General features: G+C 37.3%; 1 long non-coding RNA gene across 1 annotated transcript in view; it reads right to left on the bottom strand.

Annotated features, from left to right (window-relative positions):
- Window positions 1–18,863, bottom strand: part of LOC133222062 (uncharacterized) — a 56,070-nt gene extending 37,207 nt beyond the window's left edge. Inside the window, exon 1 of the long non-coding RNA XR_009728172.1 lies at window positions 18,783–18,863. This is a non-coding gene — a long non-coding RNA (uncharacterized LOC133222062). The remainder of the gene's footprint in view (window positions 1–18,782) is intronic.
- Between the last annotated feature and the right edge of the window lie 8,363 nt (window positions 18,864–27,226).

Below are 27,226 nucleotides of genomic sequence, written 5' to 3' on the forward strand. Positions count from 1 at the left end.
GCATTCTGGCTCTGTTTCTCTCTCTGCTGTGGCCAGCACTGCCAGGAAGAGTTGCTTGTAAGAAAACTAATCCCAGAGTGATCAGATGAAGAATAACAAAAAATAAAAATAAAAATAAAAAAGGGAAAACTCTTTACTTTCAAGCTCCCAGAAATTTACACCTGATATCATAATATCATTGTAGAAATAAGTGATGCTTCCTCACTTGGAATTATTTGCTTTGATCACATTTATTTTTATTAGAAATATAGAAAGTACTTTACCTTAATGTAAGACCCAGGGGACATTAAATTACTACAAAATAAGAAATTGCTGAAAACTCAGTACTTTCCTTATGAACAAAACTGTGACATAAATCCAGGGAAGTACAGGGAAGTAAATCTGGGTAATGAGACCACTTTGAGGTACAAAGAAACTGTCATGCTTCTGCTTCAGGAAAATCTAATATGGGTAACTGGGAAAACAACAGTATTTCACTATGGACAGGTTACATGAGTGATTGAGACAGATTACAGAAAGGAGATCAGAAAGCACTGGCGTAGAAATTGCCTTCATTAAACAGTCAAGCAGTAGTGAAAATTAAAAAAAAATCTGCTTTATGCAAACTGATATATCTTTCTTGACTGAAATACAATCTTTTCTTTCAAGCTTGTTCCTACATTGGGGTGTTTTTTTTCCCTTTTCTTTAGTTCAACTTGGCTAAAAATAATCAGTTGTAACAACTATTTCAAGAACCAAATTAAGCATTAGGCAAAGAGTCCAAGACAGCCCATAGCAGTCAGAATTTAAGGAGATCCTCTCACCTTTGTCTGAAATATCTTTGCCTTGCTCAAAACAATTATGTGACTATCTGGAACATAAGTCTGTTTTGATAGAGAAATCGTATGTTTGCATGCAGGCCATTTCTAGAAACTGCCAGGTGCAGGGCACTAGATTACAGAAGCTGTTTATCTCATCCGTCATGTCATGTCATGTCAATTTCTGAAGCCAGAATTTTTAAATTATGGCCTTGCTAGAATTTCTGAAAGTTGGGGATTTTTCCAACTTGAGATTTCTTTAAAACCTTTTTTTTTCCCAAATTGTTATGCTTTCATTCTTCTGTGGTGTGTAAGCTAGCTAAGCAAGATCAATTACTTTGTTAAGAGTTTCAATAAACTTACTCTCCAAAACAACATCTTTCTTAAACTCTACTGTTCCACTACTCTGGCAGTTGCCATTGAACTCTACAAGAAGAATTAGGTAATTGTATCTAATTGTGTTCTCCCTGACTGTTGTTTAAACAAGGAGAACCTTTCAGTTGTTGTGGAAAGTATTAACAGCAGACCTTTGCTGACCTTCTAGAGCCTTTTGGGAAAACTTGACATTACACAGAAGCTTACTCAAACAAGCTGTAATTAAGTTGAGTGTGGAGTGACACCACTTACAAGAGAAAACTAAGTATGGCCATTTAATCCAAAAATTACTTAAGCACTCCCGGGAGCACAAAAGTTTACCTCTACTAAAATAATTATGTTTTGCCATTAGATGAAGAGATGGTACAAATGGAATATGCATGTTCTTTTCAACATCACTACCCTTCGCTGCTCTACCAAAACTTGAAGGGGCAATGGAAAGACCTTTCGAACTAATTTTTTGCATTCAATTAGGTAGAAGTATCTGCTTTGCCTTTAAATAATCTGCCAATCATTCACAAGGTAAAGAAATTCCAACAGCTGCTGCATGCGCAGAAGTCCCAAGGAATAATTGAAGTCTAGAGGCCTTGGCCTTCTGAGGTTCAGGACAACAGTGCTTTACTACTGGCTCTATTACTATTAGTCTCTTCTCTATTCCCACCTTCATCTGTTTCTTCTGCTGTCTTATGTTTACCTTTCACAGCAAATATTTGTTCTTTATTGTCTCTGGAGTAAAAAGGTACATGTAAAAATGCAGGATGTGTGTCAAAAATAAAAAACAGTATCAAATTTACAACAGTCCTGTCCAAAATTTTAAGCATTTCTATTATGAAGGTTATTTAGGAAATGCCTCACACATCCCTGCTTTTACAAAATTCCTACTTTAATATTCTCAGAATTCAAACATATAAAATTGTTCCCAACATACATATTGTAATCTGTGTATCCTTTCTAACTCTCTCCAAAATATTAAATGAGTTATTTCTTGGAAAACAGGCATCAAAACTCAAACAGCCAAAATCATCCCCCTCAGTTACAGGTTCAATGGTGTCAGCTTCTCAGATGATTTTATTATACCAGACAATCTCTCCATTCAGAGGTGCAGCAAACAGCCAAGCTACCCAACTGTTCTGGTTCTTTTTTATAATATTTTGATGTCTTCTGCTTTGCTGGTCATGCCAGGTTTTATGCCCCTTTCACTTCTTTCCCATAGGCCACCTCCTGTGAAACTTTTCATGCATGGAAAAGATTTAAGATCTATTTGTCTTCAACATATTTAAATTATTCCTGGAAAAGCTCACTCTTCCAACATTGTCTACAAAATTCTAGAATGCAGTCTTAAAATATTTTCTATTCCTTATCTCTACATATACATCCATATGTAAACACCTGTGTAAGACCTCCAGAAGCTAGAGTTGAGTTAAATTAATTCTGACAACTTAAGCACCTGACCAATGGGAGACAATAATTATATTCCTGTAATTAAAGACTATTTTAATGCCCATATGCATGATTTGACTTATGCCTCCTTTCAATTATGTGTCTAGTATATGCTCCAAACATCACTGTCATCCAGTTACATTCATACTATGAGTACAAATATCCCTCTTCCCTGTTTACTTAGTGAAGTACTTTCATGTACTAAGCACAAAGCAATTAATAACGAAGACCCACTTACTGAATATGTAATCAGTCAATAGCCAAAATTATTTCTTCTGGTTATACCTCTAAATACATCATGTTTGTAGGAAAGTACAGAAAAAACTAGATGGCCACTGAAAGTACCAAGGCAATTTGTGAAAAGTTTTTATTTTCATAGCACTGCCCCCACTATGAATGCTGCAACACCACTGTAAAATATCCTTTTGAAGGGTATTCATCCACATAATTTAAGTTCCTGAAATCATATGGTGTGAATTAGGAAATTAGTTTTCCTGTTGCTCCTTCACAGTATCTGGAAAAGGTATGATCTTTGGACGACAGTTCTGAGCAAGATCATCTTATTTTCTCCCTCCAAAAACTTATCTCCTTCAAATGTCTCTCAAGAAAACCCCAAAGTCAAACGAGCCAACTTAATTACCAAACTCAGCCTTTTAAATTCCCCTTTGAGACTACTGTTTACAGAAGGCAATAAAAGATGGTAACTTGATTTTGGGGGAAGTTTTCTTTTCATCCAAATTTGTTCCACTGTACAAAGGTTTTTGCAAACGCATTCAACCAAAACAGGTTGGAAGTAAAACAATTTTATATTATGTTTATTTTTTGAAAGATATAATGACAGAGTATGAAATGCTTCCAAATTCTTGCAAACCAAAAGAATAGTTCCTTCTCTTTCTAGTACAAAAAAAAAAAAAAATAAAAAAAAAATTTACATAGTAACCTAGCAAATCAATGTAAAGCCCTTTTATGGTGGATCTATTTGTGGGTGATGCTTTAATGTTATCCTTTTTGATACACAGTAGGAGCAGAGGATTAAAGGTAACTTTTCTATTCCACAGAATTATACAGCTAGTGAAGCAGATGAAAGAATTTTCATTGGAATGAAAATTTTTGAATTTAATTGAAAAGCCACCCAGAACAGAGCTTCCAGAAATAATTTTGTTGTTGAAAAATGCTATTTCTCAGCACTGAAACATTCACAAGCTTTCATTAAATTCAGGTAAAAGGATATCTGAGAAAGATGATGAAGTGAGATGAGACATAATACAAGTCTCTTGCATAAACTGTAGGCTGGTAAACAGGGTCACCTGAGATGCAGAACAGGACTTCACACAGAAGGGAACTGAACCTAGCTTTTCTGTATTTCAGGAAAGTGTCCAAACCTGCAGCCTACAGAGCCAGCCTCCATCACTCATCCAAACTATTTTGTCCCATATTAGATTAATTTCTGTTCATGGGAGTAGAAGAGTGGTTGAGTAGTAGAGCAATTGAATTCAGGTTACTTCCTCCATTGAATATCAGATTATCTAGGGTACAAAACAGAAGTTATTTGGAAGGATTAGGCAGTAGTTTAGGGGGTAGACATTCTAGCCTCAGATGTCCAACTTGGGAAGGACTTGAATGCAGTCATCCCACATTCAGCTGTTATTACCTGATATTCTGGAGGTGTAAGCCTGCCTTACAGTATTCAAAAGTACTTTATACCCATTTGGTGCAAAAATTTTCTGAAATCTCAAAATTATTTTTGATATCCACAAATCTGTTTCATTTGACATTTCATCTACAGTGTCATGAAACTTCTGAATCTATAAAGATACTGAGCTACAGAATCAATTTACAAATATACTTTTTTTGTGCACTCAGAATCCCACAGAACTAACTGGATTTTGACTTGGAGATGAGATGAAAGCTTTTAAGAGATCTAACCTTTATTAAGTTCAGATGAAATCTACAGTCAGTACTAAAATAAAATATTGCCTAAAGGAAGCTGAATTTATTTCCTGGCAAACTCATTTTAAAGTCTTATATTTGCTTTTACCCAAAACAATGCAAAAAGAATTTTACCCTCTTTCCTTTTCTATAACAAAAGATTATATTGCTTGGCACATCAGAGAAAAATACCACAAATATATTCCATTTCTGTGTTATTCCTTTGATTTTTTTTCCACCCTAAAAAGCACCCAATTTCTCTAGTCCTCATTTTATTCACAGCTTTAATAATTTAAAATTGTATTTATAAAAAATAAAACAACCGAACAAATAATAAAACACGGATAAGGCTGACAAATGTGAACTTGAAGGAGAGAGAAAAAAAAATCCTCATTTATAAACCACAGATTGTTATGTAGATATTTTGTTTGCTTTTTGTTTTATGGAAGGCCTGATACAGATGAAAATTTTATGTGCTGCTTTTGTGTAGAGAAAGATAATTAAAGCTTGCTATAAACATTGTCTGTCTTGATACTTCTGTCCACAGTCAAATTAGGAACACCATTTTGAAGCAGTGAGAGTGAGTTGTGGCATGGCTGCCCTTTTCTGTTGTGCTTCATACCAGAGATCTTGAGAAAATAGAGTAACTTTTGGTCTAATATCAATAATAACTAAAAGGACAAAGGCAACTTACACCAGGGAATGAGGTTACAAAATCAATTTTAAAAAACACAATAAAAAATAAATAAAACCACACCACTATGCTATGCGTCTTCTTTTCACAATACCTAACTCACAGATGTTACGCAAAGGTGAAGATGTGTTGACAGAGGAGCATTAGCTTCAAGGCAAGAGGACAAAGACACACAGAGGTGTTGTTGTCCACCAGAGGTATTTTCATTATTGGCAGAAATTTCCTATGAGTTTTTTGAGAATATTTTCTCACCAAACAGCCCAATGAGGACATTGCAGGGACCAGGTTTCCTGGGACTGTCATCTGCCTTACAGCATAGGGAGGTCCTGAGTTGGGGTGCCTGAAGCATACCTTTCCTGATCAGATGGCCTACATGATGTATTTACCTGAATGATGCATTTACCAGTAACTGACCCAAAACCTCCAGAGATGCCACCCAACAAAATAATTTGCCTTGTGTGCTGGTGTTGACAGGCATAGAGCTGACTTTCCTCATAGTAGCTGGTATGGGGCTATGTTTCAGATTTGTGCTGGAAACTGTGTTGATAAGAGAGGGATGTTTTAATTATTGCTGAGCAGTACTTACTTGCTGGTGGGGTGGTGTGAGGAACAGAAAGGCCTTGGCTCTGTGTAAGCTTGGGGTGCACAAGAAGTCGGGAGGCGGGACAGCTGGAACAGCTGACCCCAGCTGAATGAAGGGATATTCCAAACCATATGACCTCATGCTCCCCTTATAAAACCGGCGCAGGAAGAACGTTCAGAGTTAGGGCATTTGTCTTCCCAAGTAACTGTTAAGTATGATGGAGTCCTGCTTCCTCAACACCTGTCTGCCAACAGGAAGTGGTGAGTGAATTCCTTGTCTTTCTTTACTTGTCCGTGCAAGTTTGGCTTTATCTATTAGACTGTCTTTATCTCAACATACAAGCTCTCACTTCTGATTCTATCTCATCACTTGTGTGGTATTTAGTTGCCAGCTGGGGTTAAAGCACAATACCATAGAAAACTTGGGAATTTATGCAGTTGACTTTAGAGCTGTGAAAAGCAGCAACACAGATCAAAAATGACTTTCTGATAGCAACAAACCACATGCTCTCCATGATAATTAATTCATGGATACCAAAAGTTTTGTGGTCACTAACAGCCAAATAGTCTAATCTGCAGCTCTTACTATGTTGCAATATCAGTATTTTCTTCTCCAACATCTCAAATCATTTATTTATACCCATATTACTTGGGGGAAAAAAAAGAAAAATACCCCACAGAAATCACCCCCCCCAAACTCAACACTATGACAAAAAGTAGTTTGTTAGCAAAAAGCTCAGTGCCCAATATTTCTGTCATTTGTATTGACTCATGCTTTTACATTTATTACTACTTCTGTGGTGTACTGAAGGGGAAGAGTAGAGTAAGATTTATCTTTTTATATATGACACCTTGGAGTTGAACAGTAACCAGCTTCCTACTTAATCACTGAACAGATTTCTCTATATTTCTAATAAATTCAATTGTGGCCAAAAAATTATTTGCATGAATTCATTTATTAAAACTTTTTTGTTGTTGTTATGTTGTAAAGGACAATTTCATAGCATGAAACCTGGCACTGTTAAAATTAGGTGACATGTAATAAAAAGCATTGTAAAATCCTATCACCCAAACTTGGATTAAATATGCTCTTAAAAACTACTTACTTTGTATGAAATATTGTGACCTTCCATTTAACAGTGCTGCCATAACAGTTGTTCTGTGTTGTGTAAGACGTATTACTACATGTCTCCATGTAACTCAGCTCACACCAATCTAAACATTTGATACAATATTTTACAGTTTGGGATTTAACATTAGTTTTAAATTCCCTAAACTAATAACTGAATCTTTAAAGCTCACAAAACAAAACAGTTAACCAAGTGGAAAACATCTTAAAAGCTCTCCAAAGATGGGAATAAAGCTTTAAGAAATACAACCATTCTGACATGATGAATGTACTTACCATAACGCCTATGGGCTTACACTATTACTGCTCTCTTGAATAATTCCCTAAGTGGAAATATATAATTTAGCACACCAAGGTCTCTCAAAACATACTGTCTTACAAGTTTATCAGTGTCTATAAGCTCTAGCTAAGTTCTTAGAGGGAAGCACCTCTGTCTGGCTTGAACAAAACAGTGTAATTGAATTCAGTAGGTTTATGAAGTTATTTATATAAATATACTGTATTATAGTATACTATGTGATACACTAAATAAACTATATTATACACTTTACAGACTAGTATCTGGAAAATTTTGTTACTGACTTATGTACAGCAGTACCCTCCACAAACTGAGCAAAAAAGCATGGTGGAGAGAACAGAACAATCTCCAAATAAGTTTCAGTTGAGTCTATACAGTTCATATACTGCCTCCATTAACATATCAGAAAAGTTTGTCCAAAGAAAGTTTTAATTAAGAACATATGAAAGAAAAATATATTCAGGTAGATAATTTTCTTACATAAAATTTCATTCACATATATGTTGTTTCACTATAGAGGACCTAACCTGCAAGAAAAAGAGAATATCCTGCATCCAGAAAAAATACAAGTCATCAAATGGCCTAGATCATACTGGATACTGAGTCAAAAAGCAAGTTAATTCTTTACTGTGAATAATCTGCCCAGTTACAGTCAAAAGAATCCACAGTTGCTTTATGCAAGCAGAAATCTTTTATGTGATTATCAAGCATCCACGTTCACTGACAGCATGAAGTTTTCCTAGTAACTTCAGTCAGCTTTGACCTATGTTCTAAACAAGAACTGCTATGGTGGAATATATTTTTCAGAGTTGCATGACACCTTTCTGTGATATTACCTCTAATGTTTCAACTTTTACCAGGGAAAAGGTAAAAAAAAGAGTATCTGGGAAAAAGAAAAAAAACACAAAAAAACCCAACACACACACACACACACACACAAAAAAAAAAAACACACCTACACCCCTAAGGGGTACATAAGAAAGGATCTGATTTCATACATATATATATATATATACGTGCTTTAACACACTGCTCCTTACTGTACTACTTTTCAACAAAAAAGATATTTTCAGACTGTGTAAAACATGAAGATACAAGCAGTGTTGCACACATTTGTACACAATGCAACCCTTCCAACTCCCAGTTAGTCTTGCATTGCAATGAACAACAACATTTCGTTTTGTTTTAACAGGTAAAGAAAAATTATTATTCTTGTAACTTGCACATTTATGCAGGTATTTTACCTTTGTGTCTCTAATTTCCCTAAAAATGGAAGCAGTGAAGATGTACTACTACCTATTTTAATCCTGCCACACTGTAGTATTGTTGTAGCATTATACTGTTTTATTGATGCACGTGTAGAAATAGAAATTCAAGCCCACTCTAAAAACTGTGGAAGAAGGAAAATACTTCACATAAGTAAGTCATAAAGCAAGTCTTTGTCATGGTAAAAATAAATTTTCCATTGCCACAACTTTGTTATTTCAATGTACTGTAGCCCAACTAAAGAACAAGCAACAAGACCCAGAATATGAAGTTTTAAGCATGAGCATTTCTATTGCTTCCTTTGCAATGTGAAGGTATCAATTTGAAAGAAAATAACATCCCAAGTGCCTCTCAGTCTTTAAAGAAAAAATTCATTCTGTAAAGCTTGTTAAACAGAATCTACACCACACCACACTGCAAGTAAGGCTTGCCAGCCTAATCTGACAGGTGCTAAAAGAAAAAATAGGCATACCTCCTGCTAAAACAGAGGTAGCTGCTCCTGTCCTTTGTGCTACACAATTCAGAGCCTGCAGTCACCTGCATCTCACAGGAGCTGTTGCTAATTATTCATTATTAATAACTACCTTTAGGGAACCTAGGATCAAAGACTGGACCAAATACTGTTCCCATATATGACAGACTGCAGATCCCACTCCAGCCCTTCAGACTTCAAAGTGGCTGTGGGAAGAGGAAGGTTAACTGGGCACAAGGGCTACAGTCACAAGGGTTTGGTATATTGCCTCGCTCTGCCTTCCCCTTTCTGGGGAGTTAGGAGTGCTGTGAGTGATGAGGGATCCTGATCTGAACGAATTGCAGCTTTTAAGGGAGATGGAGGTACTTTTTGCTTTACTGTCAGATGTAGGAACCAGTTATGGACCCTTTTTCTCCCTTTCCTTGCCTTCCTTCTAGAAGCACCTCCACACACAATCCACCACGTGTAATGGTAGGACTGTCCAAGTGCCACTTCTTGTTATCAATGCTGTTGTAGTGCACTTGATTCACTTGAATGCACTTGGACACTTGAATTAGTGTCAAAAACAGCTGAGGATGCTGAGGAAGGAGTGTCTATGTCAGAGGCATAGTCCCCCAATGCTTCTCTTCCCACACAAGCCAGCACTTGGGCTCACAGCAGTGATTCCGGGACTAGTCAAGGGCCAGGGAGAGGGACCTCCCTCATGCAGGACAGGCTGTGGAAGTACACTTGTCTTGAAAAACAAGTTCAATTCTCAGAGATGTTAAGTCGACACACATGCAGACTAGTTAAACCACACTCCTAAATCTTGTCTTTCTTCACCATCTGTGACAAGGTTTGTCTCTTTGAAACTATTAAGAGAAGTTGACCTTTTGCACCTTACACACATTTCCTCTGTTGAGTTTTTAGACTCATCATACTACCATGTCACTGTCTTCCTGAGGAGGACTATGGTATTATAAATAGCAAAGCTCAGAATAAGATCCTTCTGATCTATTTGACAATTTGTCATTCTTAATTATATAAGGAAATAGTAACTTGTAATTTTTCTCCTTCTCAAAACTTAGAGTTGAAGGCACTGAGCTGTATTGTTTAATGGTTTCTAAAGGAGCTCTAATTTAAAGACTGGAATAACTGCAAAGTTTGGAAACATCTGGTACTAATCTAATACCTACGCCAGTCTAAAAGGACTGATTAAACACTGCAGCAACAGGTGGTGCAAACACTAGTAAGTCAATTTTAATAAGAGAGGTCAACACCTTAAGCTCCTTTTTTTTTTCCCCCATAAGTACTAATAAATTCCTCTCAACAGGTGTTTCTAGGAGATATAATTGCATTGCTCAGAAGCCAAGGTCTAGTAGTTCTATGTTAAAGATCTCCTCAAAGAAAAAGGAAAAAATTTCCAATGTTTGAAATGTCAGCCCTGACTTCCTCCACTATTCTCTTTTCATGTCATGACTGTTTATGGGTATCAGATTGGAAGAAGTATCACACACAGACTGCAGTTCTTCACCAAGAAGAAAAGTCTTTTCTGGATTTACTACAGATTCTTGTCCTCATGTTCTACACCTAGGTCTTAACTAGAACAAAAATTCAATTCCTTCTTGCATTTGGTACCTACCTATCCTTATTCCTACAAAAAGACTCAATTGCTAGTGGTTCTCAAGAGTGCATCAGTCTCCACTCTGCCCGATTACTGACTACTCAAGAAGGGGAAATACATAAAGTGTAGGACAAGGGAAACTAAAAACACAAGGAGGGAGGGCCTCACTGCAGTCCCCTAGTGCTCTCTCTCTACGGTACTTTCCTTTGAGGGTGTTTAAGTACTTTATATGTTGCATGTTTTATTTTTAAGAATGCCAAACTAATTGTAACAATTTGATGCTGGGACAAACTTTTCTTAGCACCTGAACTGAAAATGATGCTTCAGAGTTCAATGTTCTGTTTTGACCACAATCCAAGTGAAAAAGGATAAAGTTGCTCTAAAGAGAGCAAAATATTCAGGCCAAAAGGTATTTTGCTTGCCTAAATATTTCCCATGTCTTTTACAGTATACAGGGGCTTTTCTTTGCCTGCTATATGGGCTATTTTTACAGAAATCTGAAGGAGCTATTTATTGTGGAAATAACAAAGCAAAAAATATCAAGGGAGTGTTCAATATAACAGTCCAAAAAAGGAAACAGTAGTGTTAAAGTCAATAAAGGAAAACTTTGTTCCACACTGCACCATGTAGGGGTTGGAAGGTCCAGTACAGAAGCAAATAAACTAACAGTTATTATTCTGCAGGGACAGGAGTCTGGATAATTCTTTATTCCAGTTGTTTGGCAACACTGAGCTGCTTACAGCTGAGGGGTGGTTCTGCAAACTGAGTAAACGATAACAAAGCAAGGTGAATTTACAGCAAATCATGAGAATGCACAGAAAAATTGGGCTCCCTGGAGGTCCACTGAAAGAGGGCAAGGTATCCTGAGCCAGTCAGTGCCCTGAAGAGACAGGGAGCCATGAGATATATGGCAACAGGGAAGGGGTAGCCTATCACAGGAAGGGCATAAGACCACCTTCCACTTATTGCTGTGACACACTTCAAGCCAAAGTATAGAAGGCAACTTTTTCTCAGCATTACAATCCACCAACAGAAGGAAAAATAGGTTTGCTCTCCTGCCTCCCATGGAGGCTGCGTTTGCAGTGCCAAGAGGCATGGTGCACACTTTGTACATGTTGGCATGCGGTCTCTAGACACCTTTGCATTTTGTCGAGTCCTCTCTGTCAAGGCCTCTGAAAATCTTACTGTATAAATATCCAGTGAATCCCTGCAGCCTAGACTGCTACCCACAGTTCCAGCCACACATGATCCCTTCTTCTCCAAACCATGAGAACTGTTATTAATCAAAGCCTACACCAAGACACCTTCCATTTGATGCCTTAAAATCAGGAGCTTCACTCTGAGTTCAGGATCAAGTTGGATTGCTTGGGTGAAACCACGTGTGCTTCAAACAGTCTAAAAAGTGATGTTCCAATCCTAAATGATCTCTCTTGAACTCAAACATCAACAGCAGCTCTGTGGAAATTTCTTTGGATTCAGTCCTACATTCTTTTAGCACAGCTGGGTATCTGCTTTCTGACCAGGAAGTCTTTTTAGTTCTAAGAGCCTTTTAATGACTACTTGCTGTAGAACTACACAGCTCTTTGTTTATTTATTAATTATGAATAATTAGAGAGGACACTCCCGGGAGAAAGAGCTTTTTATTTTCCCCCCAAGGTGGATATTTTAAGAACATTCATTTTTATAAGACCCACTAAGAAATCCTCATTCAATCTATTCTCACCCAAGCTTGAGGGTGTTTGTAGGCATGCTTAGAAGAAAACACAAAAGACATTTGAATTCAAGAAAGAATATATGTATATTTCCACCTAGGAATCAGTTATTTAACCAAGTAGTAACATAAAAATATAGGGTTTAATAACAGTATGATTGGCATTTCTTTTTCCTAATTCCTATATACCACTTGTGGCCTCAGGGAAACATGCAGCTTTTGCTCCATTTTAATTATATGGATTTAAGAAAGCTATTATTAAAACAGAACCTTCGGTTTTTTTTCAGCTATATTAATATAATGGTGTTAGTATTGATTTAGCTTACTCATTTGAGTTTGTTATGAATGATTTGCCTCCTCATCTATATTTCCTTATGAAACAGGAAAGAAAATAGAACCAAAGCCCCACACAATTCTGTATAGAACTTAGACATTGCAACAAGGGGGTTTTTCCTACCTCATGGCCAGAAGGAAGTAGCGAGGAGACAAAAGGTTAGTGTAGATAAATAAAAAAAACACACTTCATTACCAGGAAAAGAAATTCTCTCAGCAGCAAGACATTAAATTAGTAGCAAAAGCATTTACAAAACAGAAAACAAAAAAAAAAATCTTTTTTCTTAGGAAAATGTGGTCAGCAGGCCATATGAGTTGTCAGCATGACTAATTTGATGGCACAATGGCCGATGTAATAGCAGAAGGAAAGGGCATCCCTCTTCCACTTTTAAAAAACTGATGAACTAAGAGATAAGTATTTTGTTCACAGGATTACTAAAAGATTCTTCTAATTAAGACTTCCATAAATATTCTGTTGAGTCAAAATAAAAATTACTTTTATTATGCAAACCAAATGCATTTGAATCAAAACATAGTGCCCCACAGTAAATTTTAGAAATTTTGTGGAGAATGTCTTATCAAATCTAAAACAATTCCATGTTCAGAAAGACATTCCGCTTGCTTTGCACCTTTGCTGTATAATGGGTCCATTTTGACTGATAATACCACCATGCTAACTATACAGAACCAGCTTCCTGACAGAACTGGTCAAAATGGGGCTGACAAAGATGCAGTTATGAGGAATTTATTTTAGGAGTAGATTAAGTTACACAATTTCATACCACAATGTGCTGCATGTCCCAGAAATTTACAGCACTAGGAAGGTATTTAGACAACAATAATGGAATCAAAATTAACAGAGTACCATTAAGACAAAGATAAAACTTTTAGCTCAGCAGATATCTGACGGCTATGGGGAAAAAAAAAACTAATATATACATAACATTCCATGATCTTCCACTTTAGAGGAAGCTTTTAGGTAGCTATGTGTTTGTTTTCAACAAGATGAGGGTTTGATTACAAATAAAATAAAATAGGACTTGAAGCATTTACCCATTTATATCAATGATTTTTCATTATTTAATATTTAAATTCAATCCAAAATGTAATTGCACGTTTCAGTCTATTGCTCAGCAATTCTTAAAGCCACGTGCCTTTCATGAGATAGTGAAGGTGCAACAGAAGCCAAATACATTTTTTTAAAGGAGTATCTGCAAACCTAAACACAGGGGGGACTCTACCTCTAACTAGCATCAGAGCCAAACTGGTGAAGGTCAAAAGAGCTCCAAAACTCCTCAGGAAGGAATTAAAGTAATTTTACTTTACTTGTTTGATTACTTAGGTGTTTAAACTGAAATACTTGTCTTGGCTCTCTTTACAGTAAATGGAGGAAGCAAGGCAACCTCAGAAGGAACTTGCAAAAAAAGCTAAAAGGTCAGCTGCTGGAAGTACCTGTCCAATGATTACACAGGTGCTTAAATGATGGTTTCCTTTAAAGTTATAACTTATGGGCAGCAAGAACTTGGTTAATAGATCTTGCCCATTATGTCTCCTTTCACAACTGGTGCTTTCTGATCTGCTTAAGGGAGGGTTGGCTGCTGCAGGATCTGACCCAGCTCTTAACACCATGGGAGTCTGTAGGAAGTGCTGGGTGAGATTCAGACTGAGGTAAATCCATGCCTGAGTGACTGCAGCTCCCTAATGTAAAAAGAGAATCTTGGTCATTATTCCTTTTGGGAGTGATACACAGCCTGTTACAAACTGACAAAGCCAATGCACATTTCTAATGCAGTCTCAAAAGCAGATCATTATGTATATCATTTTGTATAAACATAGTCATCAAGGGAATTCAGAATAGATTTATACCAACATTTTAATAAGTTTCATAAGAAAGAGGTTCATAAAATAAAAATAATGAATGATGGAATTAAAAAACCACTGAAAATTGCTAATGTGTTTAATCATCTCAACATCTATATTTATATACGACAAATTTGGATGATATAGTGGGTGTAATTCCATTTCAAGTCTCTGAGCAGGGATTGCATTTCAAGTTACTCAACAAAAGCAAAGCCAGTGCTTGCCTTGTCTGCAGGCAGATAGAAAGTAGGATTGTGTGATCATTTGTGTGAAGGCACTCAAAAACCTCTCTGACATCCAGAAATTCAGTTAATCAATGAGGAAGAGTAATGGGTGAGCCAAAGAAAAAATGAGACCAGGGCTACATAGAAAATAAAGGGAATACACAAAAAAGGTGTAAGGTGTAATAAACCCTGACATTTTCCTATGACCTAGAACCACACTTAAGTGTCCTACCCATTAAACTAGTCAGTTAGCTGTGCTCACAAGTGCCAGATGCAGCAGCACATGCACGAAGGACCCAGGCAAATATTGTTAACTCAATCTGTGGTTTAATCCTGAAAACCTCAGCTCAGTGGCCTCACAGCACTAAGGGTTTCTAAGGAGAAAAACAAATCATCATTTCTGACCTTTTGTGTTGACTGCATGATTAGCATTCTTTTTACTTTTGCTTTAACTGACAGTAGCTCATCTCTCCATTGTAAGCAGGACTACTCTACCTTGAAAAGAAACAAAGATACCAGGGAAAGGACGTGGAAGATGCATTTGCCAAGAGTATCACTTTGCATATTGGCACTAGCTCCGTCTCTGGGTCCCCAGGCCTGTGTGAGGTCTTAACTCACACCATCTACCTCCAAATCACTTTCCTGATTACAATTGCATTTTTTTCAGACAAGCATACCTGCAGACACAGTAGTCCAGATGAACTGCTAAAACTCTGATTTGGCAATCATGAACAAAAACTTCCAACAGGAAAAGATTTCCAGAAGTAACAAAATGACATTTCTAAGGAAACATGGCTGTTCTGGGAGATTCAGCCCTAAGGCCTCCATCACCTCTTCGGGTGATGGTCCTCTTCTGCCCTGTCACACCACCAAGCTAACGTCACTCCCCACTCTAAGCAGATCACCCTTGCTCCCAGCCACAGGAGGAGAGCGGCTGGTTCCAGAACCTCCAACAAAACTTTTGCCTGATCTGCCCAAAAAACCTAGAAGGGGTGAGCAAAGGTAAGAAAATCTGCAAATAGAAATCCTGAGCACAGAACCTGGACATGTCAAAAGCAACAAGGCTGTATGATGGCCCTATTTATAACTGACCATATGGCAGTTGATTTCCTGTTGTTCACACAGGGCATCTACGTGACTCCAGCCTTTGTGCTTCTTCCCACCTCACTCTTCTGCCAGGTTTATTTATACTTTTCCCCAGCTCTGAAGGCAAATCAAGTTAATTGGCTATTACATGAGATTAAGCAAAATAACTAAAAGAATAAAGAAAGGGAGAATATAATGCTCTGATTGCTCTCCATGGGAGCTGTGAAACAACATGATAGTTATTCCTTCACAGAGCAAGGAAGGCCCTATATTTTCTGATGTATGCAGGACTGAACAGCAATGCAGGTTTATACCTATGTCACCATTCAAATGCTCATTCTTACCCAAAGTTTCACATAACTTTCCTTTAAAACCGACATCTCCATTTGAGACACACTTAGCACCCCCAAAACTAAAGAATCATCTTAAATGCCTGACGATTTTGCAACTGCATGAAGAAAGAAATAACAAATTAAATTATTTTTTTATTGAGCACTGCACAATATTAGTCCATTTGGAATAGAGATAAGGAACAAAAGAGCCAAAAAGACCTTTCCAGTCAATGATCTAAGATGAAGAGTTGCCTGGGGGAAAGAGACAAATTTGGAGTGTAGGAAATGAAAAACAATTAGAAGAATTAAAATAATTGTATTTTCCATGAGGGGAAAATAGAGATATGGGATAAATTACTAAGATGGGTTTCTAGAACAAACAGTGCAGCATTCAAAATGGTAATAATGGAGTTTCAAGTAGAGCTATGAGAAAACCTGCTTAGTGAGCATAAGCCCAACTTTAAAAAAAAAAATTATAATCACAAATTTGGTGAACCTAAGGAGAGGTTAATTAAGGCTAGCAGAAACAAAGAGGGTAAGGGCAAGGCCTACTGCAGCAGCTCCCTCCAACCTCTCAAATTTCCAGCAACTGGAAACAAAAGAATGACTGCAGCAAGAGAGGTGATGAGTGCAGAGGAAGGGAGAAAGCAACATTATCATGTTCCCTTGTTCTGTACTTAAGCCATCTCCTAGCAAGGCTAAGCAATGCAATCTGCACAGGGAATTTGTGGATGCAAACACTTTTGAGCCACAATGACTTTCAACAAATGGTGTTGATTTGCCAATTAGTAAGAAGATAAACATTTGACAGGTGAAATGTATTTTTATATTGTTAATTGAGTTGCACAAAACAGACTGGCCAAAGTAGTATACTCTCTCTTTCTGTCCAGGGCTGGAGTTGAATCCTTTCATTTCTGGCTTCCTTAAACACTAAAACCAGACTGAGAATCAAAGAACTGCATCCTATAGTGTAGGGTCCTAGTGCTTAAACTGTTTTTCCTTCAAAACTTCAATCCATTTACCTCAGATCAAACGTATGTGCTACTTGCATCTTCTCATCATACGCAATAAAAACCCTTACAGAAATCTGGGGGGGGGGGGAATTCAGAGAATGATCCAGCACTGTCTAGTGCAGGTTGCCCTCTTCAGAAATACTCAGTCTTGCCAACTATTTAAAGGAGGGATGCTGTACTATTACACAGATAGCAGACCTCATTGAGGCATCAATTTTTCAATTCCTCTTTCCTTGGGGATACAAGTTAGAATAGACTGAAATATGTACAGCAGTACTTGCAGAAATAGCCGAAAGTCCATGTTGAAGACAAAATATCCCAAACTCCCACAAGTTTTGTAATACTAAACTCTTTTAGCCCTTGTGTCTGAACAACCAAATAGCAAAACACACTAAAAATCACACTTGTAGACCACATCAGTTAGTGGCAGAAGCCCAGACTCACCACTGCACGTTTTAGAGAGGGCTGCTTTGGACTAGCACCTGCAGACTCCAGAGGGGCACCAACAGGAGGGGTGGATCAGCACAACAGCTTTTCCAGGGGCAGACTGCCAAGGACACTGCATAAGGTGTTATCCCTATGTTTCACCCTCCTATTTATGTTACTGTAAACTTCATCACTTACCTATTAGTCTTTCACTCCAAGCCCACTACTATGACAATTAAGAGGGAAATCAGAAGAGTTAATTAGTTTATAGCTCGTTCACCACTGCTTCAGTATCATCAGCTTTCTGACTTCAGTTTATTTGATTTACTAGGTCATGATGCAGGATTAGTACCCACTTTGAAAATTATATTTGTAAAGTCCCAAATCAAGAAAACATAAAAATACCATGGGAATCATGTAGCATTTACTTGTTCTTCAAGACTTTAAAGCCACTTTTATAATTTTGGGAGACCTGGTTCATTTTCCCCCTACTGCTTTAGAGAAAAGGTAACAGGACAAAAGTGTCTTGATCTATAGCAACAAAGCAGAAGTTAAAAACAGAAGGCTCTGCTGTCCTTTTCCAGTCTTAAGATTAATTGCATTTTCATAAAGATTTTTATGCTTCATTCACCCTACATCCCTTTTCCTTACCTTCTCATCCTGAGAGCTTTAATGACTCATTCTTACTAATTTAGCCCTGCCACCTTTCTTTTGGTGCATATTTCAATACTTGCTGTACTATAAGAGAATCTTCACTAGCCAATTTGATTAGTCATAGCCTCATCTTTGCTTACCATGCTATTTTCATACTTTTAGTCACCTGGAATATATTCCTCACTCTGGGTCATGCTAAGGTGCTTTGTGTCAGAAATCCTGAACAAGGCATACTTTATTTGTAAAATGCTGGAATGGCCTAGAATTAACCAAATGCTGCAAGCACTCAGCTATATACTTTATTTTAACTTTACTAACAACTTTAAAGCCAGCTGCATTAACTCCCTGAACTGTCCCTTTCAGTAAAATATATACCTCAGAAAGTGCAGATCTACTCCAGCAGCACATACAGGACCACAAGAGAAGCTCCACCATCCTCTAAGTCTCCATTTCTCTACTACCACATCACATACAAACAACATTTGCTCCCTCAAATCTCCCCATCACTTTCGGGAAAAGTGCTCCTCAGGACTCCCCTCCTCCCAGAGTACTCCAAACCTGTTTCAGAACATACACACACTTTTTTCTTTTTCTTTTTTTCTGTAATGGTGAAGTTCCTTTTCTAAGAAAAATCTCAATTTGTAAACTTAACCTGCAAATTTCATTAAAAGGTTAGAGGCTCATTCTAGTCATTACTTAAGATGTAAGCAATGATGAAAACACAATGTTAATCTCTGCAGTATGTTACTCCCTCTCACCCCCCCCCAAAAAAAAAAACAACCACAAACTTAATAATATTGTGTTATACAAAGAAATAGCCACACACCATTTACCTAGCCATTCTGTTTTAAAGTTTCTGAGAAAAGGCTGAAGGGATGGAAGTATCTCACAGGTTTATTACATTTGTCAAATGGCAAAGTGTCACATCCCTAAGATAGTTGTGCCTGTTTTAATTGCTTGTTAGCTAAGCCAACCTGCCTTCAGCTGCAAAAAGATTTTTATTGCAATTAATATAGGCATGGTTACTTAAAGCCAAAAAAAATATATATATATTACCCTACCATCTTCATTTACAGAGTGTGCTATCTCCTCAATTACAATATACCAGAGAGATTTGATCACAATTAATCTAAAAAGACTACTCATAGAAAAGGGCCCAGTTATGATCTGATTGAAGTAGTCTAAAATCCTTGGGCCAAATTAAAATATCTCCTAAAGCATCAATTGAGTTAACATAGTTTTTATCTTTCTCCTTACCCTCCACTGCTTTTTTTTTTTTTACTCCAACATATTACTTTTAAAAATAATTTTATCTTGGGGTTTGCCCTCCAAAAGATAAGCTGTCATTGAATAATATATTTACATACTAAAGCACAAAACACAGACTATTGCAAAATGTCTGGGAACTCACTATAATTTTCATATAGCCATTATAAAGTGAATATAGACTACAAATCTTTGCAAACTGAATTCTGAGTTGAGTTTTACTCCATATCCCACTGAATTGAGCAGGGTGTATTTGTAAATCAGTTATGATGACGCTTGGCCCAAGGAGGTAAAGAATAAGGATTAAGTCCTGGTCTCACTCAAGTTAATGGCAAGGTTCTTCTTCAGTTGGTTCAGGATTTCACCCTAAGTAATATGGCAGAATTTTAGCCTCTGTTTGAAGAGAAAATGAATTAACTGTCACATGCCAGACAGATGAACATGAAGCAAATTAATCTGTAACCAGAAAACAAGCCACAGGGAACACAGCCATCACACACAGCTCCATACATCACGAGACATTCTGTTCAGTATGAAAGCAATGAAGGTGCCTCTTCCTCCTCCCAGTTCCATAATCTAGAAGCCTCCTTTGAACCAGCTTCAGGAGACATCTCTGCTGCCAACTTCTTTTCCGTGAAGGAAATATAACTGAGACACCTCCCTAATTCGAGATTAATTAGCAGGCTATCCTGCATACTCACAATACGTGTGACATGGAGAAGTGGGTTCTGGCATAGGTCCAACCCAAAGTGCAAGAAGCTAAGTGAAAAATTATCACCAGTAATAAAAACAGTTAGGGTAATGTAGCTTTTCAAAAAGGGAAAACATTTAATTTTCACTTTACATTTTTCTTCAAAACAAATGGATATTTTGAACGTGAAAAAATACTAGAACAGGTTGAAAAATGAGCAAATCTTAGTAAGAAACTTTAAAAAAAGTTGTGCGCTATTCAAACTTCGGAAAAAAAAAAGGTCCAAAATTTGTCAATTCACTTTGGATGACATTTCAAATAGTTTTAAATAGCTAACTCACATACCTCTGAATAGTCTGTCCTGGAATACTATAAATCAGAAACTGCTTCCAATGCAGTTAACAAAGATGAAAATCGCTTTAAACCTGTATACCAGTCTGGCAGGGCAATAAGCTTCTAAGAGTAGAGTGAATGCCACAGAATTAACTCTTATTTATGGGACTTCTAAAAGTGAAAACTAAAGTTCAACAACTGGCCATAAAGTATCAGTGAAACCTATTAATCAGCAGCATGTGGTGAAGGGGGCTGCAGAGCAAGCAATGCTCTGTGAGGCTTTATTTTGCTTGGTTTTCACTTGTTTTGCTGTTTCATTTCCACGTGCATCAAAACTTGACCTATACTAAGCATTATTTAAATAGATGTAATTCCATTCTCTCTCTGTTGGCCTTAACATTCCTGCAAACTAAGGAAAATAAATGTGGGATCAGGGACATTATTATGACAACTCCCACATTCCATTAAATTCTCTTGGGAAAATATAAAGTGTGATAAGACAAATGGAATTAAGAAAATGGTCTAAAAACCAGAAAGTGATTAAAAGTAAATGGTACAGCAAATAGGCACCCCGTGAAACCCATCAGCATTTATCGGACAGCCTACTGCAACCAGTATCAGGGGAAAGGTGAGCAGTCTCACACTGCTGATTCACCAGACATTTCAGCCCCCCTGCACACCATACGGGCAGTGAGAGTGGAAGGTGAGATCAGGCTTTAGTCAGCAGAAACCTGCCTTGCCACACCATGGCCTTCACTGTTTGGCAGTGGGTGCGGAGCTGGGAGCATCCCAGGAGCAGGACCCAGCTCTATCCCTTTGTTCTTGCTGAGACCACCCGACCTCTGGAGGATCCTACACCAGCAGCTGTAAACAGACATTATCTCCTTTGCAATTCTCAGGCAACACAAAGATCAAAAGTGGGGCAGGAAATCTGGCTGGGGGGCTCTTGTTCACGCTTAACATGTCATTTTCCTTCCTTTCTTTTCTTTTTTTCTTTTTTTTCTTTTAACTATGACAGGATTTTGAGGACTGGAGACACATCCAAATAGTGTCAGAAAAAGGAAATGTTTTGATTACAGTTAGTTATCTGGCACTATCTATTTAGAAATGTCTGAACAAATAGCTCCATTGTCAGATGCTCTAGTTCTGGCACAGTGAAGAAATACGATTAGATCTGGCTGCCCAGATGTCCCAACATTGAGAATAATATTTTTAAGCACGAACTCATGCACTGCTGCTGTCATGTACTTCAACAGACTTATTTTGTTCTCATGGGCTATAATTGTAATAAAATTGAATGAGATTAATGGTTATAACTGGCCTCTCTTCTCTCATATATTATTTCAATAGAAACATGACTCCACAGCTACAGACCTGAGCTCCTCTCCCCTTGCCAGCCTGCAGTCTCTGGTCATTCTACCCTTGCAGGACTATCCAGAAATAAAGGCCCCCAGTTTCTATTTCTTTCCACTTCTTCAATGGCACTTTTCCTACTGCCATATCTACTTATATCCATATAAACATACTTTTATATATAAATATATATTATATATAAATATGCAAACCTATAAGTTTCTTCATATCGTCATTTTTTTAATGCTTTCATTCCTTTTCATTTCTAGGAACACTGAGATGGCACAGCTCCTATCATATAGTTCTGGCTTTTTTCCAGTTACCTGTGTGCTGGTATTTTGTTTCAGGCAAAACTATGAGTACTGGTTATGTTCGTGTTGTTGCATTTATGAAGTTCTCTCTTTTATTTACAAAAGCAAGTGCTTGGATGTGACAAAATAGATAATTTACTTTTTTCTGATTTAAGGAAGATATCTTTCTCTAAAAAAAAAAAACAGTTGAAGATATCTGTTTTTCTGAATGGCTATTTGAATGGCTATACTTTTTTATTCATTAAAAGCAGAAGCAAACTCAAGACACGTCACTGGGGTGTCTCATTTCTGCCTGTGCTATTTAGACCTGGCTTTCAGCTTGATGCACCCATCAGAAATGAACACCAATAAAACAGTTTTGACAGTAGGTGAGTGAAGCTCTCCAGTAAAAAGTTTCAGGCAGATTGCTTTTTCCTGAAATGAATATGCAAAACGCTGCTTTTGCTTTCTCTTTAAAATTGTTCACAGGGGTCTCATTATTTGCACAGAGGTTTATATAATTGCACCCACTCGCACGATTTCAAAAACTGTTTTTTGTCTGCATGTATAAAAAAGATGAAAATAAATATTTTAATCTTTTTTTTTTCTTAATGTCTAGCAAGAAAGTTCAATTACATCCTCTCTACTTATGAAAATCATACAAAAGCTTCAAGTCTCAGCATGTTCCAGCAGTAAAGTGCAAACAATCTTGTGGTTACAAAGGCTACTTTGCTGAACCTCATTCCGTCTTCTCTCTCTCCCACCAGCTGAATAAATGAGAGACATATTTAGCAGCTTCAGTAGAAACTATTTTCTCATGCTCCCACTAAAAAATCAGGGCAAGAAATGACAATAAGTCACAGGATTGGAGCAAAGTGTGTAGAGTAAGAAGTAAATCAGAATTGATAACAGAGGATGACATAAAAGGGGAGAGGGGAAACAAAAACAAACCCTAAATTCAGGCAGCAGATGAAAACTGAGAAGCATATATGGAGCAGGCAACGAGATGGCAGGGCATTAAAGAAATTAACGTACTACAATATCTTTAAGTCAGATTCTTTTCATTCATAATCATAATAGAGGAACAGACAGTAATGGCAATAATAGATATTTTTAAATTAGTTCAATTTTTCCATTATTCTGGATTTTTGGTCCAATACATGGCAACACAGCATAGAGAGAAAACTACAAAAAAGAAAAAAAAAAGCAAGCCATGGTACTCTAACCCAGGCACTGACTTGATTAGGAAAAGTCACTTTTCATTAACAAAAGTTACTAAAATCTCACAGTAGAGCACTGTATTTATTCTGATGTTTTGGTTCAGGTTCATACCTAAACAAGATAAACCTTTGCAAAGCAGTCCCAAGTGCAGTCTGTGCCAGCAGCACCTTGCAGCTTCAGGAGGATGACCAAGTTTTGTGGCAACTGCTTCAGGGTGTGCAATTTCTGGAAGTCATTGGTTAACTTCCTATCAAACAGCTTTACACATTTGCAAGAATGAAAAGTCAAAACTAACATCACCCCAAAACAGCCCCCAGCAACTGCTATCCAGATGGGTGCTGTTATTTGCTGTGTGGCCCAAGGAGTCTCCTCAGCCCCTCCCCAGCAGCAGATTGCTTTCTGGTATTTGCGCTTTCTGTTCCCAAGGAAGAAAACAACATCTAGTATGTTTTGAATTAGAATGACTAAATTAGAATGACTGAAGTTTTCCCCAAAAACAGTGCATCTGAATATATACAGGTCTCACCCAAAAAAATTATACAATTCAGGTTTCATTTCTATGACCTTTCCCCCAGGCAATAAACTTCAGACAGAAGTCAGGGTGAGGTAGACTGTCCTAATTGCTCCACATACCCACAATTAATCTATAGCCTCACTACCCAGTTTTAATTTGCAGCAGAAGCTACCTCACCACATCAAAGATAGTGATTCACCTCTCCACTAATCAAAATTTGAAGAGCTACTACCAGTAGTAATTAGAGAGCTGAGGCCAATCATCATGCAATTCAGCATTAATTAAGCAACATTATAACAGTTTCCATTCAGCTGAGTGCACCAGGAATTTGGCCAGAATGGGTATCATAGATTTTAACTACTTTTCCAGAAATCTTTTACTCCATGTAATTAAACCTCCTCAGTCCAATTCAACACCTTTTTGTTGCTATAAGATGAAGATGTGAACATTTGTTCTCATCTGGATGATTCTGTATTTTAATAAAAGAACTCAGTCCAGCTTTGTGCTTTTCAGCAATTATATAGCTACTCAAAGAAAAGGTGATAGACGATATATGCAGATGTTACAGATCAGACATCTATTACAGTCAGTTTAGGATTAAGGAAAATATTTCTTAAAAGTAGATGCACTATTTCTTAAAAACAGTGTTGCTCTTCAGTAATTCTTTCCACTTAAAACAGGGTCCTATCTTAAACTTGGGCCCATTTGTACCTGGGGAAAAAACAGTGGTATAGTAGGGTCTAATACTTTTTCATATTCTTGTGAAACTGGTTTGTGAGAAAGACCAAATCGCCAGCTTCAATAAAGTGAGTCCACCTTGGGACACACCTTAAAATCTGGTTCTGGGGATGTAAATATGCAAAAGGCTAAGATAAAAATTCTATCATACATTTAAAAGGACATAACAATAATTCTGATTGTGAATAAAACACCATACTAAATGTGGGAAAGAACTCAGCATCATAAAATGAGCCCTGCCTTTACATGATCTATGTTTCCAAAAATCAGCATAGAGTTTGGCAAAAAATATTATTAAAAATAATTTAAAATATTATTAAAATTTTGTCTACCAAATCAGAGACAATGGGAGATGGTACAAACCCAGAGAGGGACATCAGGCTGATTTTATATACGAACGTTCAGTCCTTCAGGTACCCACAAGGTACTACTCCATAGATGCCACAGACAAGTGGGAAAAGTCAAAAAGCAAACCCCACAGGCTTTCCATTTGGAGCATCTTCACATAGACTCATCCCTGGAGATGCTGCTTGCATGGCATCCTGGTTAGTTGAACAAGCAGAGTACACAAATAACTAGCCAGCTAAGACAAAACAATTACATGATTAACACATAAGGACTTCAGGAGACCACAGCAGCTGCATTTCAGACCCAAGTTGAGCTCAGTTTGGGCTTAAGACTCCATTAATAATGCATTGATTAAATCTACCAAATGCTTACTATAGCTGCATCTATGGATTGACAAATGTTTAGCTGTAAGTGACCCTGTTCTGCCCAGTCTTCTTTTTACAAACCCTCCCTCTCTTGGTACTTCATATGCCTTAAAAGATGGCATAGATGATATGCATAGGGGCTCCAGGGTAGCTAGAAATGGCCCTGATGCTGAAAGGAAGCTTTGCATCAACAGGGTACAGAGGAACATGATGTAATGAAACACGAGCTTCCAAGTCAATCTGCATGTCATGGTTTGTTTCCTAAAGAAAGAGAATGATGACAGTGCCCAGCTTCAAATAAAAATATTTTATTGGCATGACACACTGTACAAATGCTGTCGATGTGTAAAAAAGAAGATACCTTGAGTAACTGTCAACAATAAATACAACACTTTGTGCATTTGCCCAAGATAACAATTCACAGTGTGTTTGGGCTTTATCCCCTGTGTCCATTTGTCATTATTGTCCATTTCTAAGTTGGTGGCAGGTTGTTACATAGCATGATGTTATCCCTGCCGTCTCTTTCTTTTCTCCTAGGGTTACGCACAGTTTTCCCTCATTGTTTTTTAATGGAAAGTCTTTTATCATTTCTGGTAATGTAAGCAAATATCTTCCTAACACTGTCTTGTACTATTCATACTGGAACAGTAAATGCCTTTTATGCAGTGTTGCCTTTTTTTTACATGGGCTGCACAATCTCTCTTGTTCCAGTTCTTTATATCAAATGAGTCTGGATTTAAGTAGGATGTACCTTAGTTTTGTTTTCTGACTGTAATCAACAATCGCAAAGAATTTATTTACATTGTCTCTGATCTGTACTCCTAGCTTACTTGCATACTGTCTTACATGGTTAAATATGTTAGTGGAGACTGATAAGACTTCGAAGAAAGATTCAGTTCGATCCTTTGTTAGAAGCTTAGTATCATTTTCTCTCATTAACTAGCAAGACAATTTTGTTCTGGTGTCCTAGACTGCAAAACATAAGAGATTGATGTGTTAACCTAATCCAACCTCCTGTACGCTGTCCAGTACCAGATACTGGACTGCAACCACATTTTTTTCTTTGTGCAATAAGCAACTATATACACAACACTCAACTTCTTTTCTGCACCTACCACATGCATGATTCAACAGCAGTACTATCCATGGTAAAGCAATAAGGTTGCTTTTTTGATGCCTGCCTAAGTAGAACACTAGAACAGCCATATAAAAGCAAATGATAACATATGCTTACATTTTGTTCTGCTTACAATCACTGACCTATGTCTCACAAGCTCCTGAAAATGGCCTGGGAGACCAGAAACCTATCCAAAGCTACACAACAAATAAACATGGAGATATATGATTATCAGTTCTGCTAGATTATCTGCCCCCACAGAGAGGTATATAGAGATAAATAAACTCATTCCCCATGATTTGCAAAAGTGACTGCCTGGTGGATGCCTATATCTCTGAGTGCCAAAAGGATTCTTGGTTTCTGGGAACAGCTGAGTGACTGCAGTGGGCAGGAAGCTCTCAGCCCCTTCTCCTGTGATTCACTAATAAAGAGTGATTCTGAATTTTGTGCCTTTTGGGCCATATGTGGTGATGAAAGAATGTATATGTTAAAAATATAATAAAAACCACTGCAAAGTTTTACTTTAGTTTGTTAAAGTTTTGTTTTTCTTTTTTTTTATCGTCACTCAAAGTGGGAGAGAGAAAAACTGAAGAGAAGGCTTACATATGAAACTTTGAACTGCAAGGATCAACATTTGTTACATAAGTAGGTTTTTCAGAATAAGTCATCCTCCACAATAACTATACAGAAGAGCTAACCCTCATTTCACAGGACCCCATATGTTTTTTTGTATTCTTTTTGTGTTTTGTGTTTTATTTCTTGCATC

This window comes from Neopsephotus bourkii, unplaced genomic scaffold, assembly GCF_033783945.1.
Source record: "Neopsephotus bourkii isolate Nb327-2 ecotype Australia unplaced genomic scaffold, CSIRO-AGI_Nbou_v1 NB_1574, whole genome shotgun sequence".
Taxonomy (NCBI): domain Eukaryota; kingdom Metazoa; phylum Chordata; class Aves; order Psittaciformes; family Psittacidae; genus Neopsephotus; species Neopsephotus bourkii.